At 35.9% G+C, this 14256-nt stretch overlaps 1 protein-coding gene across 6 annotated transcripts in view; it reads left to right on the forward strand.

Annotated features, from left to right (window-relative positions):
* NLGN1 (neuroligin 1) overlaps nt 1-14256 on the forward strand; it is a 1020111-nt gene that overhangs the window by 842328 nt on the left and 163527 nt on the right. The window lies entirely within an intron of this gene.

Here is a 14256-nt window from a genome sequence, read left to right on the forward strand (position 1 = left end):
ATATATATATATACACATATATATATACATGTAGTTCCCAACTTATGATGAATTTAAGTTGTGAAGAACCGCAATTAGGATGTCGGTGTTTTTTTGTTTTTTTGTTTGTTTGTACATCTTATCATTAGTAATATGTACTAGATACAGTGTTGCAGCATGTAATTTGCTGATGTTATCCTTCTCAGATGTTCATTCACAGATGTGCAAAGATCAGATTTATAAAGATCCTGATAATAAAAGCAATAATAATGAAAGCTAAAACAAAAAAAAGAGGTATTCAACTTACATCAGAACTGACTTAGGATAGAGTCATTGGAATGAAACCCGGTTGTAAGTAGGGGACTACCTAATGTATTTATATATATATACACATCGTTGTTGTTGTTGTTAGGTGCCATCCAGTCAGATACATTAGGCAAAGCTAAACACACTACTGTTGGATCTACTGGCGGACCTAGTCCTAAAGCCACCAGTTCTCAACCTCTGTTATAAAAGAAGGATCCATGCAACAAGATGAATTTGTGAGTAAGAAGTTGATACAGAAGACAAATAAATAGTTCAGAATGACACAAAGTAATATCTGAATAATTGCCAAATTAATATATAGACAGTTGGCACTAGATCATGAATTAGGGCAAGCTCTAGTAGCTTAGAAAGTTTTTTGAGCATGAAGTATGAGAACTAAATCTTCCATATTTGAATAGTTTATATATAGACGTTTCAGAAGGTCAAAATATCCAGTTGAAAAATGAAGTCACCTGAATATTGAAATAGATAGATAGACAGACAGACAGACAGATAGATAGATAGACAGGTGATAGGTAGATAGATGAATATCAATTTAAACATTCTCTTTCTCTATTATCATATCATATAAATTAAAAAATAAATCAAACCTTCCTATTCAGAAGCTGTTATGAATATTAGAGAACGAATTCACAAGATAGAGTTTGAACTTCATGGATACACTCATTAAAATAAATGTGGAAAAAGTCAGTATTAATACTATTCTGAACTGGTCATTACAATTCCTTTTTCTTTCTTCCTTTTTTTTTTTTTTTTTTGACTCAATGCCATTTCAGTGATATTTGCTAATACCACTGTATTCTGTTCATCGTTCAATAGATCCATGACACAAATTAACTGCCCAGGTTGGGTGCTGAATGTACTTTACATCTTCAGTTGTATTGAAAAGTCATTCTAAAATGTCACTCATTTCTCCTGCTTCTCTATTAAAATAATGAATTCAAATGATAGAAGACCAGATTAAATTGATTTAAAAGTCCTTATTTATAAAACAAGAACATCACATTTTTAAAGATATGTTGAATCAAATGTCAATATGATTTATTCTTAATTTTGGGCCCTTTATTGATTGATTTTGAACCTGGCACAGTGGTTAGCATATAGTAAGTACTCAATAAATAGTTGTGAACAAACGAATGTCTGGGCTTGGCCTTTTCTCCTCTAATTCAGCCTCAAAACATCTTGATACAAACCACTGGCATCTATGGCTGTACACAAGCATGCATGCATGTGCTATTTTTGTAGAATATGTTTACAAACACATATACCCATATATGCATATAATATTGTCTATAATTTCTGCATCCCCAGTTTTCAAGATACTAATTTTCTCATAGGATGGGGTGATTAGTAAAGAAAAGGAGAGAATACTCAAAATAAGAATAATCTTACTACTCACACTGGATTTTAATGTCTATTTTTTATGTTCTATATCATAAGCAAATGCTCTTTTTTTTTTTTTACATGAATGCATCATTCCTAAGAGAATTTGCCTATCAACCATATATAATCTCCAAAAAGACACATTTCACATCCTAATCTAGTAGATTAGGATATGAATTCCATATACTGTCAAAAAATTCACTTTCAAAGACTTAAACAATAGCAAACGTTTCTGAAGATAAAATGATAAAGTCAAAGTAATACAAATGTAAAGATATGTCTTATTTTCATAGTAAGACAAAGTTTTACATGACATATTCTTTAATGTTCAATTTAAATATATCTTACACTAGGATTTATTATAAGAAAGTGTCAGTAAAAAGTTTTTTGAAACTTTGTGGAACTATGTCTTTCTTATTGCATCCACTAGCTAAAATGAATTTAAATTCCCTTTTCCTCTGAGGACTTTGCAACAATTGTTGACATAACAACAACTGGAGATGCTCAGTGATGTTTCATATCAGGTGGCAGGAACTCACGAGCATGACTTTTGCGTAGTTAAACAGTTGCAGCTAAGAGTCAACCATCTTGGGTTTTTATCCTGGCTTTGCCATTTACTAGCTGTGTGACCTTGGAATAATCCCTTAACTTCTCTGAACCTTACTGTCTTTATTTAAAGTGTGGATGAAAATAACACTTATGTCATGGGGCTGGTGTGTAAATTTAGTGAAAAGATTTTTACAAAGGTCTTAGGACGTTTCCTATTATTTATAAAAAGGATAATAACACTTTAAAGTATCACTTCTGATATTTTAATTAGTCCACTGTTAACTTTTTACATATTAGTAACTGCACATTGGTGAGAGAACTTAAAATTTCAAGGCTGAAAATATGAAGGGTCTATATCAGCCATTTTTGTAGTCACACTAGAAATTTCTGGAGATCAGAATTTATTATATCAGCACAGACAGAAGTTAACTGCAACACAGCAGTACTAAGTGCAGCTTTAATAAAGATAATTTTTCATTTTGCCAGAAACTCTCTTCTCTAACTTTATCTCTACTTGTGTCTCTATTTTTAGATTAAATGGTACAAGGATTAGCCAGAAATTTTCAACATATGTAAATGGAACTACTCTTGTGTAACGGAAATATATTTCTGCATCGTATTTATTTAGGCTGACATAATGGTTTTAATTTTTCAGTGTTGTGCATGCACAGGCTTTGGTTTTTATGCCACATGGTCCAATTTGCTTGTGTATCCTCACTGTTTTCACTCACATGGCTTTCAAGGTATTAGAAGTATTTAGGCATTTAAGTTCCTAGAAACACAGCTTGCGGTAACAAACACATGTTATAAACATTAAGCAGAAAGACTTTAGGTAATTCATTAAAATACAATCTATGAGTATCAACTTAAAGCCCACAGTAATATGACAGAAGTTGTAAAAATGATCTCTTCTCTCATTTTGCATAATCCCCGGTTTTAGAACAGCATATAAACAATTTTGAAACTCTCAGAAGTGCTCTAAATACTGTAAAGTGGATGCTTCATACTTGTTTTTCTGATGCCTCACTCAATGAGGCTTTACATTTCCACTAGGCCAAGTCACAAAAATTATTAATCTGTCAAAAAAAATTAAATGTAAGCATGCTTTCCTTCTTTCAAAACCCATTTCCTCTTAAATTACAAATTTGGTAAACACAATTTCACTCACGTAGCCTCTAGTTAAGTTTGACGTACATTGTATAATGCTGCCTAGTTTACATGCACTTTTACATTATCTCTAAGGTTATCATTTTTTACTTCACAGATGAACCCAGCAAACTCATCTCTCTTTCCCTAACATACATTTTTACCTTAGCTCGTAGATAACTAGCAGTACTTCTATGTCCGTCCATCTCAAGAATATTTCACCTAGAATCTTCCAAATCTCAAGAATCTCTGACTTTCCAAATACTTTAATCTCAGAACTGCTCTACAAAATGGTATTCCATTATTCCTATATTAAAGGTGAGTAAACTGAGATTCAGAGTGATTTGCTTAAGTTAAGATCATGCAGTGAATAAAAAGTAAATGTTGGACCGGAACTGAGGTTTTTCCAATCCTTGATGAAACATTCATGCTGCCCAGTTACTGAGGACTGCTGACTGCACTGACGTCTAAAATGGTCCTGGGATTGCAAACTGTCTCCCTTAAAATTAATTCTGATTTTCATTCTCCTATTTGCAAATTGGAGTCCTCGTGGCACTGTGTTTAAGTGTTTGGCTGCTAACCAAAAGGTCAGCAGTTGGAATACATCAGCAGCTCTTTGGAAACCCTATGGGACAGTTCTACTTTATCCTATAGGGTCGTTATGTATCAGAATCCACTCAACGGCAATGTGTTATTTGCAAATTAAAAATCAAAATCAGTAGAGTATGGCCAGTGGAGCAGTACATTGAAGTTAAATTTAGGTTCAAAGGCTGTATGGCTGCTTGCTTGCTCTGTGACCTTGGAAAGTTTTGTAATCATCCAGAGTTTTTTCATTTGCCAATGAGAAAATTAAATGAGATAAATAAAGTGCTAAGTTTAGCATAATGTCTGACACTTAAGTTCAATAAATATTAGCTACTATTATTTTTGAGGAGCCCTGATCGCACAGTGGTTAAGAACTTGGCTGCTAACCAAAAGACTGACAGTTCAAATCCACCAGCTGCTCCTTGGAAACCCTATGGGACAGTTCTACTCTGTCCTATAGGGTCGCTATGAGACGCATCAACTCCACCGGCACTATGTTTGCTTTTGTTTTTGTTTATTATTATTGAGGAGCCGAGGTGGAGCAACAATTAAGCGTTTAGCTGCCAATGGAAAGGTCCGGTAGTTAGAACCCACCAGCATCTCAGTGGGAGAGAAGACCAGCCAATCTTTGCCCCTCAAAGATTACTGACAAGAAAACACTATGGGGCAGTTCTGCTCTGTCATACAGGGTCACTATGCGTCAGAATCGACTCAACGGCACACAACATTGTTGTTATTATAAAAATTTATACGCGTCAGTAAATAAGGGTAGAAATCAGGAGCTGTTTATGCTCTAGCCAGGGTTCATGATGTCACTGATTGTGCGTGACCTTGCGCAAATCTTACCTCCTGGGTATTGTTTTCTCCGTATGTTAAACAGAGATATAATACTATATTACAGAATCCATATAAATAAAAATGATTCATGGAGTAGCTCTTGAAACAAGTCAGCCTTGAGGCTGGGAGTCATGGAGACAGCTGTGAAGTTGCCAATCCAAGAAATGTAAGATATAGACACATCCAGGTATAGGTGAAAAGGGAAAGAGTGGTAGGGGTAACTTAGAGACTGGGAAGAGATGAAGGAAGCCTGGGATATTCTTACATTTTAGATGATGTAATGAATAGGACAAAGCGCTAGGGTTTAGAAGTTTGAACTGTAATTTCTCCTTTACCACTGATTTGTTCTGTAGCCTTAAAGATATCATGTAACCTCTCTGAGCTTCAGTGCCCTCATCTGCTCAATGGAGATATTGAACTAAGTGACATGTGACTATGATTCCCTCCAGCACTAAGATTCTATGTGTCTCTACATTAGATCACCCAAAAAAACCAAACCCACTGCCGTCGAGTCCATTCCGACTCATAGCGGCCCTGTAGGACAAAGTAGAACTGCACCGTAGGGTTTCCAAGGTTGTAAACCTTAATGGAAGCAGTTTGCCACATCTTTCTCCCAAGAAGCGGCCAACCTGTCCATTAGCCATGGAAGCACTGTGCCACCAGGGCTCCTATACATTAGATTAGAGCATCCTAAAGTATATTCCACCAAATATTTAATATTCTACTTGATGATCCTGGGTAACATGAGGAATGTTCCCATTGAGAATTCTGCATATGCCATCTATCTCCTAAAAATTTACAATATAAATCACATATTAAAGTCCAATACAAAAAGAAAACTATCAGCCCCTCAAATCACAAACGTACTAGCCTCCATGGAAATAGTATAATACACTTCCATAAATGCTGCATTACATGATATTAGGGCTGTGAATAGTACCAAGTTCTAGTTGAATGCAAGACATTTTATCTCATCATCCTCATCTCCATTGTCACCATCATCATCATCGTCATCATCATTAACATCATCGACATCACTATCATCTTACATTTACGAACAGCCATTTCGCATCCTGCAGTATAAATTGTGTCAGAAAGATTTTTGGAACTTACAGGCCAAAATAGCATTTGGAAGCTGTGCACTTGCGTACCAGAAAGCTGGATTTTCATTTCGGACTTCAATATTAACTCAGTGCCAGTATAGAGTTCAAATGTTTTTTGATAACGGCAATCAAAATGGAAGTCATAGGAGTCATATTCCAGTTAAATTTCATTTGAGTGCCGAATGACTTTTGATTATTCCATTTTCTCATTCTTACAAGATTTATGTAAAGTGATTTCTACTCTATCAGGGGGGAAGGTATATGCTGGCACTGGCAGCCTTATAATCTAATAATGCACAGAGTTCAAAGCACTTTTACATATCCATTATTTCATTTGATATTTGTAACAATCGTATGAAAGTCGGCTTGGCAGATATTATTTTATCCATTTTATGGATGAAAAAACTGAGGATTAAAGAGGGTGAGTCACTTCTTGAAGGGCACAAAATAGTTCTGAATTTTTATTGATCATTAATTTTTAAACTGCATATCCTATTCTATTTTGCTACCATTCCCTTCAACTACATTACCATCTGTAATAAGCATTTATCAAAAAGCGGGTTCATATGAAAGAGTGAAAATTTCAAATAGTAGATTAATGTTTTTAAGTTTTTTGTATCATAGCACACAGAGAAAAATCACTGGGATAAATGAGTCAGCCTGCTTACGTCTGGTGAGGAATGGGCTGTGAGGATTGAGAGAGGACAATATCTAACACATGTGTCACCTCTTTGCAACACACTGCTGTGTTGCTGCCCACCAGCTGGGAAGCTCTGAAACCCATAAAAAGATATGATTGATTTAACCACAGCTTATAAGGAAACTCTGTTACTTTCATTTCATAGATTGTTTTATTGTATTACCCACTATAAATGTCCTTTATTTAACAGACACTCAAGTCCAATACTGTATTTCAGGATCTGTACTAATCTGGCTCAAAGTGAACAAAGAAATCCTATATGCAGGAAATAAATATCCTTTATAAAGAGTTGGTTTTTTCTTCCCCCCTTCTAATTAAGGACATTATGTCAATACTTTTTTTTTGTCGATTTTTCATCTACTTTAAAAACTGCCTTTTCTTCTTTTAACTTACTTTTTATTTTTTTATATTCAGAAATTGTTTGGAGGGGTAAGTGGGGGAAGAAATGCATTCCTTAACAATTCCTCTTACGACAATAATCACATTCTTCTTGGTGTTGTATTTATCTGTTTGTGTTTCATGTTTTCCAAGAGGGAGAATGCATGCGTTCTTCAACTTCAGAGCCCTCAGAGAACTTAATTTTGCCTGTAGCATCCCAACTTCATGACTGAAGCCACCATTTTCTAAACCCTTAATTGGGCACCAAGTATGAACCCTGCTTCCTGCAGGCTTCCTGGTGGTGTAGTGGTTAAGGCGGCTAACCAAAAGATCAGCAGTTTGAATCCATCAGGTACTCCTTGGAAACTATATGGGGCAGTTCTACTCTGTCCTATAGGGTCACTATGAGTCGGAATCAGCTCGTTGGCAACGGGTTTCATTTTTGGTTTGGTAATGAAAAAACAAGCAAATAAACAAAAGGCATGTGTTTTGGGGAGTACATAATTTAGTGATGGGAGCTAAGATTGTACTACAATTTCAATACATTGTAAAAAGTTAAAAAAAAGGTTTAGAAAGCATCATTTATTCACTTGTGATGGAGAAGATGCTAGTCAGGAAAGGTTTCATGAAAGAGAAAAAACCTGAAGTTATTCTTAAAGGATTTTTAGATGTTCAATAAATAGATATGGGGTGATTGGGGAGGGGGAAAAAGGATGTTTCTAGCATAGGGAACTATGATCTAAAACAGACATTAAAAAGTATAAGTATTTAGGAAGATCTAGTACAAAGAGGTTATGTGCAAGTGGAGTTCACAGTAGGGGATTACTGGAAAGTGAGGCAAGAAATTTAGTTAAAAAGAGTGAGATTGGAAAAGACCTTGTATTCCATACTAAAATCAATAATACGGCTCTTCCCATTTGCACCCCTGACTTATGAGCATTGCTTGCCATTTTCCAGAATATGTAGTAAATAACCCAATGCACTCTTAATATTTTTTCTCTGTAATCTTTTTAAAAGGTAATAATAGCTAGGCAGAAGGCATAGGAAAAAAGCAGTGGAATATTGTTTCTGTATGCTTAGAATATGTATGGTTCAATTAAAATAAATTATTCCAAAAGTAATACAGGTTTTCTATTGAAAACTCAAATAATACTGAGGTTATTAGAGTAATAGCTGAATATCTTCCTTCACCCAGAACTCATTATCCACAATTATCTTTTAAAAGTAAGCCACCATTGAGAGTTTTGTATGTGTATTTCCAGATTTATTTCTACGCATTTCTAAATGTACATGTATCTTAACATTATAAATGGAATCATTATATATGCATTTTCTGCAATTTGCTTTTCTTCACTTAACAGTACGTCATAGATGACTCTCCTCTTCAGTACACATAGGCTAATCTCATTCTTTTTAATCACTTCAAAATCCTGCATAGATTGGATTTATTATAATTTATTTATTTAAACCTCTCAAGTTTTAAAATGTTGTACAAACCCATTAAATGGACTAAACGTTATAATTTCATATGAATCTATTGAAACTTTGACATGTACCTAATTATTCTGTGGACTTACATTAGAGTCAGCTGATCTATGCCACATGATATTGCTAGGGGCGTTAAGTTGGTCTTAAAGCAAAGGTTTCTTACTGGAATGACTGCAGCTGTACAATATGACTTATTTAGAAGTAAACTCTCAGATAGTAGCAAGCTCTTTTGACTTAGAAAGTATTTTCCAGGAACCCCATCACTGCAGGATTTATCTAGATCTGAATTTCTCAAACTGTGTTCTCTGGAATATTAGTATATGACAATAGGTGTTCAACCATTAGGAATTTATTTGCCAAAATAATACAGTACTATGCTATTTCCCCTCAGATATTCATGTGCACTGCCTATTAATAAAGGTTGAAACGTTCCTGCAGTAGAGAAACATTTGTTTTTTTTTTTAACCTAGCCATTCTCAGTATGAATGGTTTTATCAGTAATATCCGTATCGCAAGAAATACTGGTAATCACAGTTTGAGAACCATTGATCTAAAGCTTAGATACTTCAAAAAATGTCCATTAACATAAATACCAACATTGACAAAGTCCAAATAACACAAAATATTAGAGCTAGAAATCTCATTAGAAATAATTGTGAGGTTGTCCTGGGGACTAAATGAGATAATGATATAAAACGATTAGCATGGAGTCTAGCAGATAGCAAATGTTCAATTAATGCCAAGTCTTATTATCATTGTTAGTTTCACCTCTCTGGTCATCTCATTGATTCATTCATTACTCTGACTCTGTAGAAAATATTTACCAGTAACTCATTGTGAACTAGATAGGAAAATCTTCATTTTCTCTGCTTTGGAGAAGCGCTTTGTCTAATAGAAGAGATAGTCATGTAATCTATTAAAATAGAAGGTGAAGTCAATGGAAATGCTGTGACAGTAAGGTGGAAGAATCTTAACATAGTGGAGGCAGAGAAGGGGAGGAGAGAAATTTCCATGGGGTGGAGTTTGCTCTAAATCATGATAGATAAATAGGAATTTTCAAGGCAAAAGAGAGCCTCCTGGGAAGAATAATATGTTTTACAAAGAAAGTAAGGAGAATTTAAAATTTACCAACACAAATGTATTGAAAAATCACCTTTGGGGTGTGGAAGGTACAGAGCTTTGTGTACAATAAGAGATTGCTGAGCTAATTTGTGGCCAAATCCAGTTATACAAATTAGCACACACTTATACTTAAGACTTGAAACTTATAATTAGCAATAACTAATAATAATACCTAACATAAAGAAAATAAAAATCCTCACAAATGGACCAATAAGCAAAATCATAATCAACAGAAAATATTGAAGTTGTCAAGGATTTCATAGTACTCAGAGCCACAATCAACGCCCATGGAAGCAGCAGTCAAGAATTTAGTGATACATTGCACTGGGCAAATCTGCTGCAAAAGGTCTCTTTAAAGTGTTCAAAAGCAAGTATGTCACTTTGAGGACTAAGGTGTGCCTGACCCAAGTCATAATATTTTCAATTGCGTCATATGCATGTGAAAGCTGGACAATGAATAAGGAAGACTGAAGAAGAATTGATGCCTTTGAATCGTGGTATTGGTGAAGAATACTGAATATGCCATGGACTGCCAGAAGAACAAACAAATCTCTCTTGGAAAAAGTACAGCCTGAATGCTCCTTAAAAGCGAGGATGGCAAGACTTCATATTACGGACTTTGGACGTGTTATCAGAGGGTAGCAGACCTGGAGAAGGACATCGTGCCTGATAAAGTAGAGGACCAGAGAAAGAGAGGAAGACTCTTAGTGAGATGGATTGATACAGTGGCTGCAACGATGGCCTCAAACATAGCAATGATTGCGAGGATGGCGCAGAACTGGCAGTGTTTCATTGTGTTGTACCTAGTGTCGCTATGAGTCAGAACTGACCCGATGGCACCTAACAACAACAGCACCATTTGCTACTTCTACCCTCCTCACATAGAACCTTGAAATTTCAGAACTGAAGCATTCCGTAAAATTCATCTAGCCAAATCTCATATTTTCAGATAAAGTAAGATCCAGATCCAGAGTGGTTAAATAAAAGCATAATGTGATTTGAAGCTAAAACAGAATTAGAATTCATTTTTTACATTTTATTTAACTTTACCTTCTCAATTAACATCTATTGGTATACTTCCATGGACATAAAAAATAATTATTTCATTTAAACATGTATTTCAGTTATTCTATTCTCTTTCTGTAGTTCTTTCTATAGATATTGGACATTGAAGTTTGTAAGTGTCCGCATCATTGTTTGCAAGCGTAGAATGTGTTCCATAGCTCAGGGATAAGGGAAGGGAAAGGTTTTGTGATAGTTAATGAGGGCACACTTGGAGAGAAATATGTGAAACTCAATTACTTTTTTAACCTTTGTTCAAAACAAGTCTCAGGATATAAGAATAATAAAACAAAAACCAAACCTGTTGCTGTCGAGTCGATTCTGACTCATAGCGACGCTATAGGACAGAGTAGAACTGCCCCATAGGGTTTCTAAGGAGCAGCTGGTGGATTCGAACTGCTGACCTTTTGGTTAGTAGCCAAGCTCTTAACCACTGTGCCACCAGGCCTCAGAATATAAGAATAGAAGGGTAGAAAAGAAAAAAGAGCAAAGCAATTAGAGGCTAAAATGGTATAAAGAAAACAGTGAAAAATTCCTTCCTAAGGAATTTGGACATTGTCTTGTGATGCTGAGTAACTGTTAGAATCTTTATCAGGATATGACATGGTCATGTTTGTACTTTAGAAAGATTTCTCTCTCTCTCTCTCCTCTCTCTCTTTCTCTCTCTCAGCAATGTGGAGTTTGGATTGACAGAGGAAACTTAAGCTACCAAACGATAAGTTAAAGCCTCAAAAAGATAAGGTTTCTTGATGAAGGTAACACAACATGAAAGTGCTAGACATAAGACTGGAACTTAGATCTACTTAGCTCAGAATCCAGGTTTCATTCCATACCACTGTGCTGGCTGTGTTCCTGACTTCAGGTAAAATGAGGCCTAGCAGCCATGACTTCGCCTACAATATATCTGAATGTGCAGAATAATAAGCCTTGTTATGTTAGCCATTTGCTTCAGTAACCTAATAGTCTGTGACTTTTAAATTCTTGTAACTTCCGCACTGGAAAGTACCTTAGAGCTGAGGAAATTCAAGTTCAACTTGAATGATACCTTTAGAGTCAACTGGGTAGCCTTGTATGTGCCCTACAGTTGGTAAAACATAGAAGGTTCAGGCCAAGTACATATACTCATTATTTCTGCTGCTTTGAAACAGTGACTAGTGACAGCATTTGAAAGAACAAAAGCAGTCAGTTCTGTCTGAGAGCCACTTGAACTTTTCAACTCTACTTGACCTCCACTCTGTCCATAGGTCCTGAGTGGAAAGAGTGGGCCTGCGAGTGCTGCTGTCTACAGCATTTTATTTTGAGATTACTGACCAGACACATTTCCACCCAATAGGGTGACCCGTGCTTTGTGTGTAAATGCTTTGTGTCGAGCTCAGGGCAACACTGCCACACTGGTCCACATTTGTATTCTAGACAAACTGGCAAGTGTATGAAATTAGCTAATGCAATCAGCGATTGGGGTTTGAGCTTCAAGTAGCCCTAGAAACGACTTCTAAGGTAGGCTCCCAGCACAGGAAAAGAAAAAAAATAAAGTTTTTCTCCACAGCTATGAGAATAAAATTTAGTTCTGAATAGATTCACTTCAGCACGCTCCCGTCTCCAGTCACCACCAGTGACTTTTTCATCAAATATAAACAACTAATTTCACTTCAGACTTCTACACCTCCAGAATCTTACACAATGAGAACTATACACCCATATATTAAGGCCCCCATTGTTTAAGATCCATGAGATTTTATGGGGACAAATCATACCAGGACATACATTTCCAATTTCTTTACTTTGTAAAGATGAGCCCACATGGGCATATAAATATGAGAAACTGAACCACTAGTCTTGCACTTGTCATTCTTGTCTTTAAATCAAGCAGACTTTTCTGTTTCTAATTTATGCCCACACTCTCCTCCATCTATTCTTTTACTCAATTTCACATATGTGAAAAATTTTCCCATCTTTCATAAATAAAGACTTTTCTTTCCCCTCTTTGAAATCCCACCACCTCAGTGCTGGCTCTTGATCATGCTACCTTGGAATGTCCTATGTAATTAAGGTAATAGATGAAAGGAAAACAAACAAGTAAACATATTTCCCAGGCTCAAACATACTGCCCATTTTCAGTGTCCATAAAAACACTGTAAGTTGTTTAATGCCACCTGTATCTAATTTTTCTCCTTTGAGGAGGTGAGTTCCTTGAGAGCAAAATTGTTTTCCCCTAAAGTTTTAACCCATTTTGAAGACTGCCTTTCTGCATGTTCTGTAAGAGGCTGAGCATGCAGGAAAGGCTTAATAACCATAAAATAAAAATAACAGGGTCATAGAAAGGAAATGTAATCTTGTCTGCATTCTTTCTTGCTTTAACTGAAAGAAGGGTCATGGCCTCTGTTAGCTGAAAATCCACCAGGATCCCGTAGTCTTTTATTATCTTCTACCGGAGGGTGAGATTATTTTTTTCTGCCTCTCTGATGACATTTTCAGAATAATTCTTGTTCTATAACAGCCTCTTCAGGGAGGAGGAAAGAATGCAATTTATGACATCTCCATGATCATCATGTGGCAAATTTGCCCTTTAGATTTAACAATGACATTGTTTTTAAGTCAAACCTAAAGATAGAACTCCCAAAGCAATGACTGTTGCTCTGACTTCTCCCTTCTATGGAAAATCATCCTTAGCTTTGCTTACTTTATTGTTCTTAAATAACAAAGGTTTTCCTCCCCCCCACTTATGGCTGGATCTGCCATGCCTGCATATCCTGGTAATCTTGGTAGTCAGAGACACATAAAGATGGTCTATTTCAGCTGCATGCTATTTAAAAGTAAAGGAAGGAAGTACACAGATACATACATAAATTCATTTTCCTTCCTTCGAATGCGATAAGGAGAATTCTTTCCAGGATGACAAGCATATATTCAAATATCCACTGATATTTGGGCATAAATTAGAACTACTGAGGATGGGGATGCCAAATCGTACCCGTTAAGCGTTTAGGTAGAAGACAAGTGGAACCATGGATGCTCAATCTATGACAAACTCACTTAATATAAGCCTCTGTGATATAAACTCAAACTTTTCAGGATTCATAACTGGAAATTCCAAAGTAAAGGGCAGAGAGCCATTTGCAGGTAGGTTTTGGAGATGAAAACCAGTGACAGCAGGCGGAAAAAGGATGGCTGCTTGAGTAAGAAGAACATTGGGATTTGTTTCTGGTGAATTACAGGAGATAACAGCTAAGACCCATGTGCCAGTGTGGTGGTCAAAGATTTCTCCTACGAGTGGATCAGTTCTGAATTTGTATTTAAGTGGTTGTTTTGTTTTCAATTTTTTCTTAGGGTCTCTTCCCTGGTTTAAAAAAGATGCCCCCAGAACCTTCTCATTCTTATCTTGCTCTGTTTACCTTCTTGCCTCCTAGGCATAATTACATTTTTCTTTCTTTCAAGCTGTCATAACTTTCTTTTTTTTTTCTTTTCTTGGAGTTCTCCTAGGATGACTCTCTTCCATTAATTCCCACTGCCATTACCAAAGCTCTTAGTTCCATGCCTCATGCATAGGTTACTATCATAGTCAGAATTCATCTGATCCATTCTTCCCATAGCTGTCAT

The sequence above is a fragment of the Trichechus manatus genome, unplaced genomic scaffold (assembly GCF_000243295.1).
Source record: "Trichechus manatus latirostris isolate Lorelei unplaced genomic scaffold, TriManLat1.0 scaffold00110, whole genome shotgun sequence".
Taxonomy (NCBI): Eukaryota; Metazoa; Chordata; class Mammalia; order Sirenia; family Trichechidae; genus Trichechus; species Trichechus manatus.